The sequence below is a fragment of the Pteropus medius genome, unplaced genomic scaffold (assembly GCF_902729225.1).
Source record: "Pteropus medius unplaced genomic scaffold, Ma_sr-lr_union100, whole genome shotgun sequence".
NCBI classification, from domain to species: domain Eukaryota; kingdom Metazoa; phylum Chordata; class Mammalia; order Chiroptera; family Pteropodidae; genus Pteropus; species Pteropus medius.
Window position 1 is genome coordinate 4,959,462 of NW_024340698.1, and position 17,962 is coordinate 4,977,423.

A 17,962-nucleotide genomic window follows, 5' to 3' on the forward strand; every position below is an offset into this window, starting at 1 on the left:
AAGAACAAAGTAAACAACAATATAAATGAATCAAACTCATAGATACAGAGAATATTTTGAGGGCTACTAAATGGGAGGGGAGATTGAGAGATGGTGAAAAAGGGCAAAAGGATTAAGAAGCACAAATGGATAGATACAAAATAGTCATGGAGATATAAAGTGTAGTATAAGGAAAATAGTCAACAATGTTGTAAAAAATATGTAAGGGGGAAGAGGGATACTAGATTTAGTGGAATCAAAAATTGATACAGCTACTATGGAAAATATTTTGTAAGTTTCTAGAAAAATTAAAAATAGAACTAACTTATGAGCCAGCAATTCCACTTTTGGTTATTTATCCAAAGAAAACTCAAATACTAATTTGAACACATATATGCCCCCATATGTTTATTGCTGCGCTATTCACATTTTATTGATAGCCGAGATATGGAAGCAACCTAAGTGCCCATCAATAGATGATTGGATAAAGTTGTGGTACATATATACAATGGAACATTTCTCAGCCATAAAACAAAGAAAAATAAAATAAAATCTTACCATTTGTGACAACATAGATGGACCTAGAGGGTCTTATTCTAAGTGCAATAAGTCAGACAAAGATAGACATATACCATATGATGTCACTTGCATGTGGAATCTAAACAAAAACAAAACAAAACAAACAAACAAACAAAAATCAGAAACAGGCTCTCAGATACAGAGAACGAACTGGTGATTGCCAGAGAGAAGAGGGTTCAGGGGGCTGGGTGAAAAAGGTGAAGGGATGGAGGAGTACAAATTAGTAGTTACACAACGGTCACAAGGATTTAGAGTATAGTATAGAGTCAATATTATCATAATGATTGTGTGTAGCACCAGATGGGTGCTAGAGTACTTGGAGAAATCACTTCATATATTGTATAAATGTCAAACTTTATAAAATTTTAAATTATAAAAAATTTAAGAGTGTCTAAGACAGGGCTTCTTAAAGAAGAGTTTTAGAAAATAGATGTCAGAAACACGCTTCATGATTTTACTTATTTTTTTCCTGATATGACAATAACCAGAATCTACTGGTTTCTGATACCTACAATTTAATTGTAAAATAGATATGGGAACATTATACCGTAATGGTATCTCCTCTCTTTCATATTCTGCAATTCAAGAAGAGCCATGTGCTTAGCACTATGAAGGATAAAAAATAGGCATAAGACGTAGTCCCTGTTCTGAAAGAGATTTTATTTTAGTTGGGGAGACATGCTCAGAAGTTGGGAGCAGACACACCTGGACTTAGTGAATGGGCTCAGCTTTGAGAGACTTAGAAAATACATCGAGTAGGTGGAACATGAGCCCAAACACTGAGGTAAGTTTAGACCTTGATAGAGAAGGAAGTATGGTATTATTAAAGTTTTCTAATAAGATGAATCATATCACATTATTCCCTTGTTTAAGCCCCCTCAACTTCCCATTGCTCCTACAATAAAATCTAAATTCTTTATTATAGTTTATAAGACCCTTGTGAGATTTGACCATTCCTTACATCTCTACTATCACTGTTGCCATCTAGTGCCACCCTCTGTCTCTTGCTGTCCTGAACTTCTCTGTGTTCTTTGAAGATGTCAAACTCCTTCCCACTTCAGGACTTTTAAACACGCTGTCCTCTCTACTTGGAACACTTGACCATCCACCACTTCTTCAATATAATTTTTTTCACAAAGCTCATGAAACCCATAACTTCTTTGTCTCCCTTCCATTAGAATATAAAGTCCACAAAAATGGGACCTTATCTGTCTTCTTCACCACTGTGTTTCTAGCATAGTGTCTGGCGCAATGTAAGCATTCTATAAATATGTGTTGACATGTTAAAAATAATATTGGACTAAATTGCATTATTATAATGGGAAAAAAATGAAAGTTTGCCTGTCAGTAGACAGTGTGTAGAGTGGGTTAAAAAAGGAGAAATTAGAGTACAGCAAACTGAATAGGAAGCAGTTGGAGCAATCCAGACATAAAGGAATAAAGGCCTGGACTAAGACTGAAAGAAAGAAATAGAATGAACAGAAATAAGAAGCTTCTGAAGAAGAATAAGAAGAAAGTTGTGATTGGTTAGCTATAAAATATGGAAGGGCTATGTTAAAAACTCCTGCAAAATAAGCCAAGGATATCAGAGGTTAGAGATGATGGTCAAAGAGAGAATGAAATTAGGTGAGTTAGTTTTGGGGAAAGGAAGTACTAAATTCAGTTTGGGGGGCATGTTGAGTTGGCAGTACTAATCGGACATGCAAGTGTTCAGAATATAAGTGGATAGAGGTTATGGATAGAAATGCAGATTTGAGAGATATCAGCATTGAGGAGATATGTAAAGCCATGAGATTGAATGAATTCTAAAAGGGAGAGTGTAGAAAAAAAGGACTGAAATGCTGAAGACTGAACCTTGGACAAAGGCTAGGATTAGGTGATAGGAAGAGGCAGGAAAATAAAAAGAAGACACAGAGTGGTACAAGGAGAATACTGCAAATCACATTGAGAGAATTTCAGAGACTAGGTGTTGAGTAGTGTTAAATAAAGAAGCCAAGGATGGTGAAGACTAGGGAGAAGTTGCTAGATTTGGCAAGAGATCACTGTGAACTTTTGAGAGTCAGTATTCAGTGTAGTGTGCTGACAGAAGCAATGCAAGTGGTGGAGCTAAAAAGATTTTTCTCAGCAGTGTGACCACTGAGGATTACAAGTAACTTTCAGAAGAAGCTGTTGTAATATAAGACTGTCAGAAAAGGGCATCCTGAATCAAAGTGTTAGGTAATGAAGAAAACATAAGCCTAAAATCACTGTGCTCAATACGTCCAACTGCACATTACACAAATATAAAAGCCAGTAACTCAGTAGGGGAGAAATCCAAAACAAAGGACAGAATGGGTATAGACTACATCTACATACAGTGAGATGGGTAAATCTCACAAACAAAACTTAGAGAAAGAAACCAGATACAAAAGAAGACAGACATCACAGAGTACACCTTGTATGATTCCGTTTACATACAATTCAAAAACAGGCCAAATTAATTTATGTTGTTAAAAGTCAAAATAGTGGTTGCCTTTGGGGAAGGTGAGTAGAAAGAGGCCCAATAGTGGCTTCAGGGGTGCATATCATGTACTGATTACTGATGGTGGGTGCTAGTTACAAAGTGTGTTCACTTTGTGATAACATTGAGCTGTACACTCATGATGTGTGCACTTTTCTGTAGGCTTATTTCAATGAAAACTTTTTTTAAAAAATAAAAAACAAACAGGAAGAGCCTGCTTAGACCAAAATGGTGAGATATTCTCAGACCTTCAGTTTTAAATAGAACTTCTGGTAGCCAGGAGATGAAAGGAGGCCTGCATGGTCTTCTTATACTCAGGAGTTGAGACCAGCAGTACACAAGTAATGCTATATCAAAAAGAAGCCACCACGAAGATGCCCAGTTTCTCAGAAAATGTTTAAATTTGTCTTAAGGCTTTGATTTCTGACAAGTTTCCATTGTTAATTTTTACATATTTGTTGAAGTTGAGAGTTAGAATCAGAGAAAACACTTAAAATTTTCCAAACTGGCCTACATCAGTGATGTGACTTGAGATAAAACCAGAACTTAAAAGTGAGGCAGGTAGAGATGGAATGCTGCTTTACTTTGTTGAAAAGGGCTTAAAGCTTTCAAACTTCATTATTTCACCAACTTGATTATTTTATAATCCATTCCATTTTTCACCTGCTTCAAGCATCATCTAAAAAGTTTCCAACACAGCTGAACCCAAGTAGCAACCCCAAATGAGTAATCCTGAGAATTGTACATCTAGTTCCTCACAGATAATTGATTATATGACCACACATTTACTTTATCTAATTTTACTAATTTAAAAGTTATTCAAGTCAGTTAATTTTTATACTTGGAGGCTATTCAAAAGTGATTACACATAACCCTTTCTGTGCTTTGGAACACAATGCTACTGTTTAAAAACATTCACAAGGGACAGTCTTGCAGCTAAGTACATAAGGTCCCTTCACCAGTTCCCCAGGCTTTGCAATTTTTTATCCCCAAAGCATAAAAATGAACACGATGAATTTGTTCCCTATTCCTTCCATTAATTGTTAATTGATGCTTATTACATTATGGCTATCTTCAAGTCTCTTTAGAGAATCTGAAATACATTAAGTAATTCTGTGATTACCTGTAAAAATGAAAAAAATCAAGACCATGATCATCATGTACCCAAAGTACAAAATGGTACTTGCAATGCCCACGATTTGAAGTTTTTTAAAGAAGTAATGAACTGCATACATGAAAAGATAAACAGCTGTAAAACTGCTAGTAAAAAAAGGCTCTCCACAATCAATGATAATCCTGCAAAAAAAGTAAAAAAAACGAACTTTTTAGATGAAATTCTAACTACAAATGAGTTAGCAATTATTGTAATAACAATATTAATTAGGCTCTGTAAGATTATAGATTAAAAGAAATAAAGAGGGAATTTTATAAGAAATTTAATATAATATATACTGTCTGACTAATCTATGTTCCCATTGGGGTCCTCTAACAATTATAAACCGTTTTTTTTCCTAGGGGTCCCACAAGTACCCTTGAGAACTATACTTATAATGAAAGCATCCTCTCTATCATGACGCTGCTTCAGCCTTGGAAGCTTCCAGGTGAGTTTCAATTTACTGGCTAGAGTTGTGCCAAGCCTGAATTGATGCCTTAGGCCATGAAATAAGGTTAATATAGAAATTTAAGATAGACTTTTATGCTTAGTGGGATTTATTTTAACCAGGTAAATTTAAGAACCATGGGGGCATGACTGAGGTCAATATGCAGGTTAGTATCATCCTGCCCCATGGGCTCCTGCAGATAATAGTTTTACTGTAAAGCAACTATGGTTAAAGACCAAAGAGATAATGCAGAAAAGAGTTAACATAGCAAGTTTGAGGCTGCTATCTTTAGAAGGGCTTACTTGCAAGGCTGACCCTTGGCTTACATCTAGGAATTTGAAATTTAATTATTCCTTGACTGATAAGACTGGTTTGCTATACCTAGACTGTATAACCAATGTGATTTATGGTGAACACTAACTTGCCTTTTGGGAGTCTGGAATTTCATAGTTGCTAGTCAGTGGGTGCTTATGTGACTAGCCCGCAATAAAAACCATGGATGCTGAGTCTCTAATAGGCTTCCCTGGGCAGAAATATTGCACATGTATTACTTTATTTTTTACTGTTGAATAAAGGAGAACAGTTGGTATGTTCACTCATGGGAGAGAGAAAGCATAGGACGACTGTACAAGGATTTCTCCAGGCTCCATCTTTTTCTCTTGTCGATCCTGTTGTGTTTCCTTCTGCTATAATAAACCGTAGCCATAAATATATCTATATGTTGAGTCCCATGAATCCTCCTAGTGAATCACCAAACATGTGAGTAGTCTTGGGGGCTACCAGAACATTTTCTGAGAAACAAAAATACATATTATATGTTTATTATCATATGTCTCGTTAAAGATTATTGCAATTTTTCTCTGAGGAAATGTACCATAGAATTAATGAGTAGCTAAATATATACATAATTATAAATTTTTACCTTTATACCTATAACTCAAGAAGAAAACTCTCTAAGGCATCATGTATATAATAATTATACCCTAAAACCTCTATGGTCACCTTTAGAGAGTCACTTTTAACTATCAAGACAAGAGAGATTTAGAAGATTTTAAAAAAACAATGTTCACCCCTACCTTAGTTATCCAGAATAACATCAGGAAAAAAATGGAGGAAGAGTGGAGTAAAAAGAACTGTTTATGCCCATGGTAACCAAAAGGTAATAAAATTAAAGAGAAATTGCCTTTAGCAGCCATTTCAAACCCATAAAACATAATCCTGGCCTAAGCTACAAGAAAAAAGTAATTGTTAAAAAGAAAACATCATTGAACCAGATCTTTTATATGTCTAAATATCAAATCAGTTCCCTGTATTTTCTATGTTAACTGAATATTATTATTACACAGCAATTAATGTAACCAGCCAGAGAGAAATTGTTTTCTGTTTAAATTTTCCATCAAAGTAGCATTAACTTGATAGCTGCATCAAAATCAAAATATCATTAGGAAGACACTATATAAAACCAATCCCAAATTGTAGAAACCACACAGTTAACATTTATATCCTTTCTCAATACAAACTTCTAATTTTAATAATGCAAGTTTAGAAAGCTTAACATGCATTAGTTTCTTATGTCTTACCTCAGCACATAAATGAAAATAACACAGCAAAACTGTAGCTTCTGAACAGGTAATAAGTAGAATTATAAAGACTAAGAAAAGGAAGGCAAACATGAAGTATATCTGATGAGACCTGAAAATAAAAATGATAGCTTTAAAATTAACTTGAACTTAAAAGCACTAAAAGATCAGACCGAATCTATATAGAAAAGCACGCACTTTACTAATCCTTAATTCTTCATTCCAAACTTTCATCTATCCTTTTAGCATCAAAAAGTATATGTTCCCTTATCTATTCAGCCTCAGAGTTTGGCCACATCTTCTCTAGTCAAAATCAGTGTTGCTACTTATCCATATTCCATATTTCTTTGCTCATATAATTTAGTTTTCACTTAAGACCTACCAATATCTCTATAATTTTCTCAATATACATTTTAAAACGTGCTTTCTCTTTAGAAATAGAAGATTGTAAATGCCATAAATATCAGTGACTACATTATACAACAGAAAACCAGAGACTCAAACAGCACTTTGCCTTTGAAGGTCTATTGACAGGCAGTCTCCCCAAATAGGTCGTTATAGCACAGCACACATAATTCTATTAACTACTTTCAAATATACATCTTTTAAAAAATATGTGTGTGGATTACATTTAGGTCCAATTTTGAAAGAATAAAGTAATTTCTTTCATTATTATAGAGCTGAACTGACTAAATTTGGGTGAGCAATATAAAATTTTAAAAGCCTTATGAAGATAAGAAATTCATGAAGCAATCAATATCCCATTTTAAAATCTCATGTAAAATATACACCTTGGTGTGAGGACGAAGGATAGGGGTTGGGGACAATCATTTATATAGGTAATAAATATATACAAAGTAGTACACAACAAGTACCCTGTTCCTCATTAAACCAAAAATTAATTTGTTTAACAAATTGTTTAGTTTTCTCTTTAAAATTAATTTTCCATTAAAAACATCTGAAAAATATGGCTACTATAATCTATATTGCAGCGTGTTAAATATTTAGTTGCTGACAGTATAACAGATTTTATTGCTTATCTTTCAAATAAATTTGGCTTAATGCTGTTTAAAAGGTGAACAATTAATGTGTATGATTAAGCCTAATTTCTAAGGGCTTAAAAGTTTTGTCTGAAAGATTCCTTTGGGACAAAAGTGTTATAAACACACACAGTTGACAGCTGCATTTTATTTTATGGAGAGGGATCTCAAAAAATCCCTCTACAGTAATACCCTACTTGGCCAGCTCCTGAAATCAGAATGCAGTCAAGAATCAGGAAGTAAGAAAATAAAATAAAAATTTAAAAATAAAGTATTTAGAAGCAAAAAAAAAAGAAATAAAGAAAAAAGAAAAAGAAAAGAACTCAGAGCAAAGCTTGGGCACCCAAGCTGTTGAACCTCAATTAGAGGGCCCTGGTTCCTACTTTACATGCTTTCTAACTACCTTGGTTATTAGAATTTCTTAAACCATAACACAGTAAAAGTAGCAAATAAAAAGAGGAAAGTAATAAGGAGCAGGCATCCTGACACCAGAACTAACAGTTGACAGAAAGGAGGACAGAAAAACATTACTTACAACTTAGTACAGATGAAGACCCAAAATCAGTGATCTTCAAATTATTTTTAACAGAGGAACTCTAATTGAAATCTCTTATAGAAGGCCAGTATGGAAAACAGATAAAAATCAGAGATACCCCTTCCTATCTTTAGGCATTTCCCTCTAAGAGATACCCCTTCCACTCCCTGCAAAGTCTCAGACAAGTACAGTTTGAGACCAACTTTTCTAACTCACCTGGGAAAGCTTACAAAAGGTAATTAATTTTTAAAAGGAAACATTTATATAAATTTCTATGAAAAACCAGCTTTAAATTTTTGAGAATTAAGTCTTAGTTAAATTCTCTCAAGTCACATTGTTATTTCCTGGATAAAGTAAGGACAAATGAAATTTCGCCATACCAGAATTTAACCACCTTGAAATATAGGAATATTAATTGATTAACAATTATGATTTTTGAGATAATGAAGATACAATACCAAATACTGTTTAAAATAAAAAAGAGTTGAATAAAAATACAGCCAAAAGGTAAAATGCCACTGATTATGATGCCAAAAAGTAGCTTTGTAAAGAAAGTCTGTTGAGAAATCTGACAGGGAATCTGGTTTGTGTGAACTGGACAGCTGAACTGATCGAAAATAAATCAAGTGAAAGTGAGTATGGCATGAAATCCAAGTAAATTTATACAGATATAATCACAATACAGAATGTTGAATCTGAACAGGACATGGAACATTTCCAAGAGCAGTCATGTGGATAGAGGCTAAACCAATGCTGTGCAATAGAAATATAATGCAAGCCACATATGCAGTTTTAAATTTTTAGTAGCCACATTTTTAAAAGTAAAAAAAAAGAAATTAATTTATTTCATTTTATTTAACATGCCCAAATAGTATCATTTAAGTTTGTGATCAATACAAAAATTATTCATCAGATTTTTTATATTCTTCTTATTGTTGCTCTACGTGTTTGAAAACCAGTGTTAATTTTACGCTTACAACATATCTCAATTTGGACTAGTCATATTTCAAGCATTCAAATGCCACATATGGCTAGTGGCCACCATACTAGATAGCACACAGCTAAACAATCAGGATGTTTATACTTTCTTATAAATTTCAAGAGAGAAATTGGACAATATTTATTAGTGATTATTTCAATATAAAATACTACATGATGTCAAAAAGTTTTTAAAGTTTGTCTAAGAATTCGTCTCTCAAAATTTATCAATATTTTCCTGAAAATTTCCTTTTTTCTGCTCTCTGTCGAACTCTCCCTCCTGTTTTGTCTTGTCTGATTTCATCCCTGCAAGCTTATGTTATATCTTTGTACACTTCTTTTTCAGTGTGGACTCATTTAGATTTTTTGGTATCTTGCTCCTTTCCCTATACAAGGAATAGGCTAACCTCAAATCTGTAAACTGAACAGCTCCATTTCTTAGACTACATCTTGGTTCTCCTTCCCCACTGTATAATCCTATTACTTTTCTGACTTTGTTAAAGTCAGCTTTCCTATAATATGTCTTTTTAATTTTATCCATTAGAGGGGAATATAAACAACCTATAAAGTGAGAAATGCATTTTTTAAAAAAGTCTTTTAAAGTATTAGTCTTTTATTTAAATTTTTTAAAAATATTTTTTTCCAAAATTATTATTCTTTGTAGTTTTCTCCAGTGGTGCACTTTGCATTCCATGTATAGTATATACACACTGAGGTATTATTTCAGACATCACTCAATGCCCAAACACAGTATTTTAAAGTTTACCTTCTTCTTGCTTCCAAAGTATGCACCAACAAATGTCAGTGGTACCGAGATTCCAAACCACATTGCAAGGATACCTATTAGAATATCAAAGGAGATGGCAGTCGATGACTTTCCACCCAAATAATTTGATTCATAATAAAGAAGACAGTGAAGACAAAACTAGGGGGCGGGGAGTCATCAAAAAACAATATGCTTCAGGAAAATGTTATAAATGTGCTTTATGTGAATGTCATAACATTCTTTCAGTGGGAACTATATAATAAATGACAAAGTTAAACCCTAGAAGAATATTAAATCACACTATGTAAACCCAGTAATTGAATAGGGGCTTATACCCAATACCATATAAGATAGCAGCTTATTATAGGACATAATTTCCACCTCCTACTCAAATTTGCACCTCCAGAGTCTAGAAGGAAATAAACAGTGCATGGAGTAATATACCATGCAATATACAATATACTGAACACAATTTTTAAAATCCATATATTAAAAACAGATTTTGGAATCCTAGACCAAAATGAGCAATAAGAAGCTTCAGGTCAGACGTATTCAGTTAAAACAGAGTTTTAAATTAGTCACTCAAAATCTGCTAAAATCTACTGGATAAATCACCAGGCAAGCCCAGTGTTTGTGCCCCTATTTGTTCCAGACAAGTTTGATCAAAGTTACGGGTGAGTATGGGTATGGATATGGATGTGATTGTCTCTGAAAACCTAAAAGATGAAGTGGTAAAGTTGGGCAGAGGCTAGATTGTGGATGGCTTTGAATGTCAGATTAAGAAAGGTAGACTTTATCCTGTCATCATCAGGAAGCAACTGAAGGGTTTTTATACTCAAAACTGAGGTTCACAGTGCAGTTTCTCAGGAAGATGAATCTACAGCGTTACAGAGGACAGGCTAGAGAAATGCTAGGGACAGGAAGATTAGATATACAAAATGGTAAGAATCTGTACACTGTGATGATAATTAAAATGTAAAGGGTGGACAAAAAAAAGACATTAAGAAGTAAGAGACAAACCTAAGGTGGAAGATGGTGGACTAGGTAAAAGCAGAGTTTGCCTCTTCCCAGGTCCGCATTGAAATTATAACCAAATTATAAAATAATCAACGTGGAGAATCATCTGAAATCCAGCTGAACGTAACACCTACGTCTGATAATATAAAGGAGCCACATCAAAGCTGGTCAGAGGGGCAAAGTCGCGAATTGGGCTTGACCCACACCTGCGGGTGGTGGAGGATCCCCAGGAGGGACAGCAAGGCTGCAGAGGCTACCCCGAAGGAGAGGGGGGTCCTGGCCTCATCTGGGGGCTCCCCAGCCCAGGATCCCAGCCCAAAGAAGAGGAGATTCCAATAACTCTGACTGTAAAATCCAGAGGAGATTCTGGCTGTCTGGGTGAGATGGAAGGAGACTGAAACCCTAGATGCCCCTTTGAAAGACTCATGCTCAGGCTTTCTGACCTGTGGACACTCACTCGAGACACTGGTAGTGGATCAAAGTCTCACATGGGATGCATACCGAGAAAGTCTTCAGTACCTGGCACCAGAATGAGGGCTGGAAGGACAGCCACCATTGTACCTTAGTCCCGCCCTGCTACTGGGCAATCTACAGACCGCTGACTGTGCAGACTTCCCTCACAGGGCCATTAGGAAGCGCTGGCCTGAGGGGATTAGCCCGCCCCACCCGCCTGCATATTGCCCAGCGCTTTTGTTGCTGGATGGCTGCCACGCCCTGTGCCGATTCTGGGGCCAAGCTTTCACAGGGGTCTGGTCTTACTGTGATCTGTGACTAAAACAAAAATGCCTGGGCAAAGAATTTGCAGCAAAACTGAGGCTGTATTGGATGGACCACCCTAGACTCCCCGAGACTCCGCTTCACTCAAGCCACAAAGCGCCTGCAGCCTATTGACAGGCAGCCTCCTGTGCCCTGCTGGCTCTGGGGTTGCACAGTCTGTGCAGGCAACAGAACTTAGCTAGAGCAGTGAGCACATTTCAGGGAAAACAGTTGTGGGCAGACCACTGCTGCCTGTACGGGTTGCAATATCTCTTGAGGGGATCGCAGGAGTCTGTATTGGCCTGACAGCCCCTGACTCACTGAGCTCCTGCCCCATCTAATACACAAAGTGCCCACCACGCATTGATAGGCAGCTGCCCCTGCCCTGGGGTAGCACATTTAGGCCCAAGGTGAGCAGCAGCTGACCTTGCTATGAGTAGAAACTTGTATAGGAGCCACAGAGACAGTGCTGGCATGTGAACTGACACTGCAGTGGCAGGGGGAAATTTACTCAGTAGACCCAGGAGACTCCCGGGATTCCTGTGCCACCCAACACGCATGTGACCCAGAGGCTTTTCCAGTTTCAGAGACTTACAGGCAACTGAAAGGCAGTGTCAGACCTGGAGGAGCACTGATCCCTCTGTTAAACTGCCCTAGGTCAGGGATGGGGGATAACCGGACTGCTTCCTACAGCGTTGTGTCTTCCACTTACCTATAGATCCAGCATAGGCAACAACCATCTGTGTATGCTTTATAGATCCCACCAGGTAGCCCTGAGCAATCAAAAGCAGTGGCTGAACTTGGCCTACTGGGGAGCCCCTTCTAAGGGGTCACAAAACCAATGCATCCAGAGGCTTATACCAGACCGCAACAGAGCAACTCCTGACTAGGCACATTAGCAATACACAAAAAGGATGGTTGCAACAAGAACACAAGCCTGCTAGGTCAAATCCCACTCAGTGGAGTCAGCCCCCACACAGCAACTCTTCCCCTGTAGGTGCAGCCAGTTCTCACAATTAGTCAGCCTGAGTGCTAATCCCATCCTCTGATGTACTAACAAAAATAAAGGATTATCAACAACAGAAGATCACACACAATCGACACAAAGATCACATCCAGAGCCCCAGCATAAGGGGAAAGGGAAAGTGTGCCAGTGGGCCACATAGGACATCTTCCATCTGGCCAAGGTTGAGGGATGAAACAAAGGTTTCTGACACATAGACATGAACAAAATGAGGCTAATAAAATGAGAAAACAAAGAAATATACCACAAATGAAACAAGAGGAGAAAACTCCAGAAAATAAGTTAAATGAAATGGAGGTAAGCAACCTAACAGAGACAGAGTTCATAATAATAGTTATAAGGAGGCTCAAGAAGCTTAGGAAGAGAATGGATGAGCACAACAGGAACCTCAACAGAGAGATAGTAAGCATTAAAAAAAAAAAAAAGGATATAGAAACCATAAAAAAGAACCATACAGAAATGAAGAATACAACAACCAAAATGAACAATACACTAGAAAGATTCAACAGTAGATTGGATGAAGCAGATCAAATCAGAGAACTGGAGGACAAGGTAGCACAATACACCCAATCAGAACAACAAAAAGAAAAAAAAATAATTTTAAAAAATGAGGATAGTTTAAAAGACCTCTGAGATGACATGAAGCATAAAAATATTTGGATCATAAGAGTAACCAAAGGAGAAGAGAGAGAGCAAGAGATTGAGAATTTATTTGAAGAAATAATGACAGAAAACTTCCCTAACCTGGCGAAGGAATTAGACACACAAGTTCAGGAAGCACAAAGAGTTCCAAACAAGAGGAATTCAAATAGACCCACACCAAGACACAGGAACATTAAAATGCAAAGGTCAAAGACAAAGAGAGAATCTTAAAAGCAGCAAGAGAAAGGCAGCTAGTTACTTACAAGGGTACCCCGATAAGAATGTCTGCTGATTTTTCAATGCAAATTTTGCAGGCCAGAAGGGATTGGCAAGAAATATTCAAAGTTATAAAAAACAAGAATCTGCAACCAGGAATACTTGACCTAGCAAGGCTTTCAGTTAAAATGGAAGGTGAGATAAAGAGCTTCTCAAATAGGAAAAAACGTAAGGAATTCATCAACAACAAGCCAGTACTACAAGAAATGTTAAAAGGACTTCTGTAAAAAAAGAAAGGGTAAAAAAGAAAATAGAAATAACAAATATAAATAATAAAATGACAGTTACTATGTACCTTTCAGAAATCACTTTAAATGTAAATGGATTAAGTGCTCCAATCAAAAGATATAGGGTAGCTGAATGGCTAAAACAACAAGACCCATGCATATGCTGTCTACAAGACAACTTAAATGACAGAATTCAGGATGGTACTTTTGAAGACCCTTAGTGAGATCTGAAACGAAAAATATCAAAAATTTCAGGAATTGAAAAAATAATAGATGAGCAGAATGAATTCTTTAGCAAGGAGATTAAAATCCTCAAAAAGAACTAAATAGACTTTCTGGAGATAAAGAACACACGGTAAGAGTTGAAAAATGAAATAAACACTTGGGAAATAGAGTCAACCAACTGGAGGAAAGGATCAGTGATATTGAACGCAGAAATCTAGAAATAAATCAGAAGGAAGAAAAGAGAAACTGAAGAATGAAAAATAATGAAACAGAAATACAAGAACTAGCTGATACTATCAGGAGGAAAAAAAAACATAAGAATAATGGGAATTCTAGAAGGGGAGGAAAAGGATCAGGGATTAGGAAACATTTTCAGACAAATAGTTGATGAGAATTTTCCAAATCTAAAAAATGACCTGGAGCTTAGAATTTAAGAAGTCAATAAAACACTCAATTATCTCAACCCAAAAAGGCCTTCTCAAAGACACATTGTATGAAAATTATCAAAAATCAATGACAAAGACAGAATTCTCAGGGTAGCCAGGCAAAAGAAGACGGTAACCTATAGAGGAAAACCCATTAGATAATCATTGGACTTTTCGGCAAAAACTTTACAAGCCAGAAAGGAGTAGAATCAAATATTCAAACTATTAAATGAAAGGAACTATCAGCCGAGAAAATATATCCAGCTGCATTCTCCTTTAGATATCAAGGAGAAATAAAGACCTTTCCAGATATACAAAAATTGAGGGAATTCTCCACTAAGAGGCCTACATTACAGGAAATACTGAAAGGGTCAGCTCACCTAAAACAAAATGACAAAAATAAATAAATAAATAAATAAATAAATAAATAAATAAATAAATAAATAAATAAATAGGAGTAAAGTGACTATCAGGCAAATAGAAGCAGAGAAGTGCAACCCTTACTAGAAACAGGGCATTATAAGCTTAAAATAAGAAGCGATTTGCTATAGCAAGATAGTAATAAACATTCAGCATATATAGGGACAAATTGAGATAACGATGACTAAAAAGGGGAGGATTCAAAGATCCAAATTCTCAAAGGAGAATGGAGATAAGGCACGTGCAGAAGAAAATGGACGACTGTGTATATATATATATATATATATATATATATATATATATATATATACCACTACATACTCGTAATGGGAACCACATGCCAAAGGTTCAGAACTGAAGTATATAATATAAAACAAAAAGGACTAGAGGGAAAACCCAACCAAAATAAAGAAAATAGCAACACAAGGACAAGGAAACAACGGAAACACTAAGCTACCAGATAGCAAAAGATAAAATGGCTATAAGAAGACCTCATATTTCAATAATCACCATAAATGTAAATGGACTGAACTCACCGATAAAAAGATACAAAGTTGTAGATTGGATCAAAAAATAAAACCCAACCATATGTTGCCTCCGGGAGAAACATCTCAGCTCCAAAGGCAAATATAGATTCAAAGTGAAAGAGTGGAAAATGATATTTCAAGCAAATGTTATTCAGAGAAAAGCAAGAGTAGCACTACTAATATCAGGAGAAATAGACTTCAAAATAAAAATGGTAAAGAAAGATACTGAGAGAAACTTCATAATGATAAAGGGAATCATATACCAAGAAGATATAACACTTATTACTATCTATGCTCCCAAAAAAGAGAGCCCTGAAATATATAAAGCAATTACAAACAGAACTAAAGAAAGAAACAGACCAAAACACTTCATAGTACGGGACATAAGTACTGCACTGTCAGATATAGACAGATCACCCAAACAGAAAAACAATAAGGAAATAACGTCCTTAAATGATACATTAGACCAACTGGACATAATTGACATTTACAGAGCCTTTCATCCCAAAACAGCTGCTTATACATTCTTCTCTAGTGCACATGGAACATTCTTAAGGATTGACCACATACTAGGACACAGAGATAGCCACAACAAATATAAGAGGGTTGAAATCATACCAACCATATTCTCTGATCATAATGCTTTGAAATTAGAGATCAACTATAAAAAGAAAGGAGAAAGAACCACATATACATGTAGGTTAAACAAAATACTACTGAAGAATAAGTAGGTCAGAGAAAAAATAAAAAGTGAGAACAAGAAATACATAGAAACGAATGATAATGATAGTACAGCATATCAAAACTTTTGGGACATGGCAAAAGTGGTCATAAGAGGTAAGTTCAAATCATTACAGCCCTATTTCCAAAAAAAAAAAAAAACAAGCCTCCAAAAAAACCTAACACTTCATCTTAAAAAAAACTAGAAAACAAAGAACAAATGAAGCCTAAAGTCAACAGAAGGAAAGAAATAATCAAAATTAGAGCAGAATTAAATGAATTTGAAAACAAAAGAATAGAAAAAATAAATGCAACATAGTTCTGGAAATTACGAATGATATCGCAGAAATAAAAAGAATCATACAAGAACACTATGAAAAAGTATATAACACCAAATTTAATAACCTGGAAGAAATGGACTAGCACTTAGAAAAATACAACCTTGCTAGACTGAATCAAGAACTGGAAAATCTACATAGACCGATCAATAGTATAGAAATTGAAACAATCATCAAAAGCCTACCAAAAAGTAAAAGTTCAGGATCAGATAGCTTTGCCAGTGAACTCTATCAAACACTTAAAGAAGATTTAATACCTACTCTCCTCAGTCTCTTTCAAAAAATCAAACAGGAGACAATACTCTCCAACTCATTTTATGAGGCTAATGTTACCCTGATACCAAAACCTGATACAGATAACATAAAAAAGAAAACTACAGACAAATATCTCTCATGAACACAGATGCAAAAATCCTAAGTAAGATCCTAGCGAACCAAATACAGCAACATATTAAAAAGGTTATACACCACGATCAAGTGACAGTCATCTCAGGGGCACAGGGGTGATTCAACAAATGCAAATCGATTAATGTCATACACCACATAAACAATTGAAAAAATAACAATCATATGATCATATCAGAAGATGCAAAAAAGCCTTTGACAAAATACAGCATCTATTTATCATCAAAACACTTAACAAAACTGGTATAGAAGGAAAGAACCTTAACAAAATAAAGGCCATCTATGACAAACCCTCAGCCAACATTATACTTAATGGTGAAAAACTAAAAATCTTCCCTCGAGGACCAAGAACAAGGCAAGGCTGTCCACTATCGCCACTGTTATTCAATATAACATTGGCGATCCTAGTGAATGCAATCAAGCAAGAGGAAGATAAAAAGGCATCCAAATAGGAAACAAAGAAATCAAACTCTATTTGCAGATGACATGATTCTCAATATAGAAAACCCTAAAGACTCCACAAGAACACTACTTGAAACAATAAGCAAATACAGTAATGTTTCTGGATACAAAATCAATGTTCAAAAATCCATAGCATTCCTATACTCTAATAATGAAGTGTCAAAAAAAGAAATTTGAAAAAATAATTTCTTTTGCAATTGCAACAAAAAGAATAAAATACCTAGGAATAAATTTAACAAAATGTGAAGGACCTGTATAATGAAAACTACAAGACCCTATTAAAAGAAATTGAAGAACATACAAAGACATGGAGAGATATTCCGTGTTCTTGGATTAGAAGAATCAACATAGTTAAAACGACCATAATACCTAAAGCATTATACAGATTTAATGCAATCCCCATCAAAATCCCATTGGCATTTTTTAAAGAAATGAAACAAAAAATCGTAAGATTTGTATGGAAGCACAAAAGACCCCGAATTGCCAAAGCCATCCTGAGAAAAAAGAATGAAGCTGGAGGCATCACTCTGCCTGACTTCGAATTATACTACAAAGCTTCAGTAATCAAAATGGCATGGTATTGGCAGAAAAACATACACACGGACCAGTGGAACAGAATCGAGAATCCAGAAGTAAGCCCATATTTATATGAGCAAATAATTTGTGACAAAGAAGCCAAAAACATACAGTGGAGAAAGGAAAACCTCTTCAATAAATGGTGCTGGGAAAACTGGAAAGCCACCTGCAAAAGAAGGAAACTAGACTGTTGTCTGTCACTGCACACCAAAATTAACTCGAAATGGATTAAGGGCCTGCATGGAAGACCTGAAACAATAAAATGCATAGAAGAAAACATAGGAACTAAACTGAAGGGCCTTGGACTTAAAGAGGATTTTATGAATTTGACCTGAAAAAAGAAGGGAAGTAAAAGCAAAAATAA

The 17,962-nt window shown here is 35.6% G+C and overlaps 1 pseudogene; it reads right to left on the reverse strand.

The window, feature by feature from the left end:
• Window positions 1-579: 579 nt before the first annotated feature.
• LOC120612402 (transmembrane 9 superfamily member 2-like) overlaps window positions 580-17,962 on the reverse strand; it is a 108,633-nt pseudogene continuing 91,250 nt past the window's right edge.